Raw genomic sequence first — 3,996 nt, 5'->3', positions numbered from 1 at the left:
CCATGAACCCCTGGTTCACACTGTAAGGACAGACTACTCAGCATGGGCAACATTTACAGACCACTAGATGATGAAGAATTCCCATGAACCCCTGGTTCCAGCTGTAAGGACACACTACTCAGCTGTAGCCTGAAGCCGCCTCCTTACATACTGTAAGTTTAGCCTATAGGTTTCTCCATACGTAGTGAACAGTCATCTAATTGGATGTGTGGACACTGTAACCTACTCTTGAATCAGTCACAGGCAGCAGCACTTCAAACTCTGTTTCAATAAGCCAGACACGAGCTGTAGCCACCCTGCTGTTTGCAGGCCTCACCTCTGCCTTCTGTGCCTCACTCCCTTTTCTGTCCGTAAGTCTTTGGCCACACAGCGGCACTGGAGTCTCTCTGAGCCTGTTCTGGTTTGAGGGGCTCCCTGATTCCTGAATCATTCTTTGCTCAATTAAACTCTGTAAAATTTAATGTTTCTAAAGTTTTCCTTTGAACACTACCAACAGCGCAAGCCCAGGGTGATGTCGGGGCCTGCGAGAGAGAAAGTAGGGGGGCCAAGGGCTCCACACTCACTGTGTGAACAGGTTTGTCTCAAAGGTTGTTGGTACGTATCAGCATTCCCTATTTGAACCTGTTCCCACCAGCAGTATGTGAACTTTGGTTTGAAAAAATAATTCTGTAAAATGGGAAGAACCGTGTGTTATGTAGGGACTTTGAAATACAGACCTCGATGGAACTGACAGACTGATCTAGGTAGACAGATGTAGACATCCCTAGGTGATTACAACTCCAACCTGGATAGATGCCATGTAGTCTTCCAATTAGAGATGCTATACAGCCAATGAAACTTAACCATGTCTTTAATAGGTGTGCCACCTTTTGTTAAAATCAGCTATCTTACAAGTATCATGAGAAAAAACATTAGTATCAACAGATTGAAACATTTATTGGGAAGAAAGTGAGGCCACAGTCAGGAAAAATAGCATAAGCCACAACCTCTTAGTCAAGAATCTTAGAAACAGCTGTGTTTCGTGTGTTTCAGAACTCTGAATTGTTCTGATTTTAGGAAAGTGACGTGTGCATATTCCACTTGGGGCCTGGGGCAACACCCTCATCAAACTGATATTCCTGCAGCAAAATACAAGCAGGACGAAAAGGATCATGGGTCGTCTCGTGCCAATTCAGGTTAGGCTTTCCTGTCAAATGAAGTACACAAAACTTTCCATGTTTAGAACTATGAATTTGGGCCAGGCACTGTGGCTCATGCCTGTAATCCCAGCACTTTGAGAGGCTGAGACAGGTGGATCACTTGAGCCCGGGAGTTCAAGACCAACCTGGGCAACATAGTGAGACCTCATTTCTACAAAAAATTAGCTGTGTGTGGTGGTATGCACCTGTCTGGAGTCCCAGCTACTCAGGAGGCTGAGGTGGGAGGATCCATTGAGCCTAGGAGGTCAAGGCTGCAGTGAGCTGTGATTGCACCACTGTCCTCCAGTCTGAGCAACAGAGCGAGACCCTGTCTTAAAAAAAATGGATACTGGGGCCACAGATAAGAGATATGGGACTGTAATGCAGTCACCTTTACGTAGTGGCCCAGGGGAAAAGGAGGAATCCCACTCCCCAGAATTCTAGTTTTATCCACGTCTCAGGTGGTTTTGGTGAAACCTGGAAGGATTCTGTGGTCACTTTTCCTCACTGATGTATGTTTCCTCCAAACTCAACTGTGTCATTTGATTAGCATGCAAGGGTCTGTGCTAGCAAGGCCAGAACAAAAGGAGGTTAAGGGGAGGGACAGCAGTTGTAGGAATAGAATATGGCCTTGGGGAGTCCAAGATCTCCTGGGCCTGGGTATCTGTGTGTGAACATCATCTGCACGTATGTGACTATGCTTGGGGCCCTTTAACTGTTTCACAGGCCAACATGTGGCCCCCAAGACCCTTATCTGACACCTTATGTAAAAATTCAGTGGATTAAAGACTAAACAAGAAATAAAGGTATACAATTTCTAGAAGAAAACGGGAAAAATCTATGACATTGGATTTAGCGGTGATTTATTGGATATGACACCAAAGACACGGGCAACAAAAGTAAAACTAAGACGACATCAGGCTTAGAAACTTCCGTGCATCGAAGGACATAATCAACCTTTCCCTTCTGTGCAGGGAAGAGGTAACCTGTGGAATGTGAGAAAATATCTGCAAATCATATATCTGATAAGGGGTTAATATCTGGAATATATAGACAACCACCACTCAACAGTAAAACAAGTCACCTCATTTAAAAATGAGCAAGGGACTTCAACAGATACTTCTCTGAAGAGGATATACACTCAGCACTCTATCGATGGGTTTTGCATCCCTGGATGTAACCAGCCAGGGATTGAAAATATTTTTATTAAAAAAATGTGCCCATGCTGAACATGTACAGACTTTCCTTCTCATTGTTCTCTAAACAATATAGTGTAACAACTATTTACATAGCATTTACTTTGCATTAGCTATTATAAGTAATCTAGTGACGATTTAAAGGATGCACGAGGGTGTGCATAGGTTACAGGCAAATACTCCCAGCATCCTTAGATTTTGGTCTGTGGGAGGTTCTGGAACCAGTCCCCCACAGATACCAAGGGACAGTCGTATTTACAGATGACCAGTAGGCACATGAAAAGATGCTCAAAATCACCGACCATTAGAGAAATGCGAACCACAGTCACAATGAGATAATCACTCCATACTCATGAGGATGGCTATGATGAAAAACAGCATGGAGTTAGGATGGCTGTGATGAAAACAGCATGGAGGTTTTCCTCAGAGTTAGCATGTGATCCAGGAATCCCACCTGTGCGTATTTACCCAAAGAATTGAAAGCAAGGTCTAAAGAGCCACTTGCACACCATGTTCACAGCTGCACTGTTCACAGTAGCCAAGAGGCAGAAACAACATAGCGTCAGTCAACAGATGAATGGACAAGCCAGGTGGCCTGTCTGTGAGATGGGATATTATTGAGCCTTAAAAAGGAATGAAGGCCAGGCACAGTGTCTCATGCCTGTAATCCCAGCACTTTGGGAGGCCGAGGTGGGCGGATCACGAGGTCAGGAGATGGAGACCATCCTGGCTAACATGGTGAAACCCCGTCTCTACTAAAAATACAAAGAATTAGCCGGGTGTGGTGGCGGGCACCTGTAGTCCCAGCTACTCCGGAGGCTGAGGCAGGAGAATGGTGTGAACCGGGGAGGCGGAGCTTGCAGTGAGCCGAGATCGCGCCCCTGCACTCCAGCCTGGGTGACAGAGCAAGACTCCATCTCCAAAAAAAAAAAGGAATGAAATTCTGACCCATGCTACAACATGGGTGAACCTTGAAGAAACTATGCTAAGTGAAATAAGCCAGCTGCGAAAAGGCAAATACTGTCTTTTTTTTTTTTTTCTTTTGAGACAGAGTCTTGCTCTGTTGCCAAGCTGGAGTGCAGTGGCATGATCTTGGCTGTGCAATACTGTCTTATTCCCCTTCTGTGAGATGCCTAAAGTCAAATTTATAGAAACAGAAAACAAAATGGTAGTTACCAGGGCTGGGGGCAGGGTGGGCAGTTGTTTGATGGGTTCAGAGTTTTAGTTTTGCAAGATAAAAAAAATTCAGACCAATATGAATAAACAATGCTACTAAAGTGTACACTTAAAAACAGTTAATATGGTAAATTTTATGTATTTTTTAACCACAATTAAAATGTATTATTATTATTTTTTTTTTTTGAGATGGAATCTTGCTCTGTTGCCCAGGGTGGAGTGCGGTGGTGCAATCTCGGCTCACTGCAACCCCCATCTCTCGGGTTCAAGCAGTTCTCCTGCCTCAGCCTCCTGAATAGATGGGACTACGGGCACCCACCACCATGCCCGGCTAATTTTTGTATTTTCAGTAGAGATGGGATTTCACCATGTTGGCCAGGCTGGTCTCAAACTCCTGGGTTCAAGTGATCCACCCACCTTGGCCTCCCGAAGTGCTGGGATAACAG

This window comes from Pan paniscus, chromosome 17 (assembly GCF_029289425.2).
Source record: "Pan paniscus chromosome 17, NHGRI_mPanPan1-v2.0_pri, whole genome shotgun sequence".
NCBI lineage: Eukaryota > Metazoa > Chordata > Mammalia > Primates > Hominidae > Pan > Pan paniscus.
Note: the sequence above shows the minus strand (reverse complement) of the source record.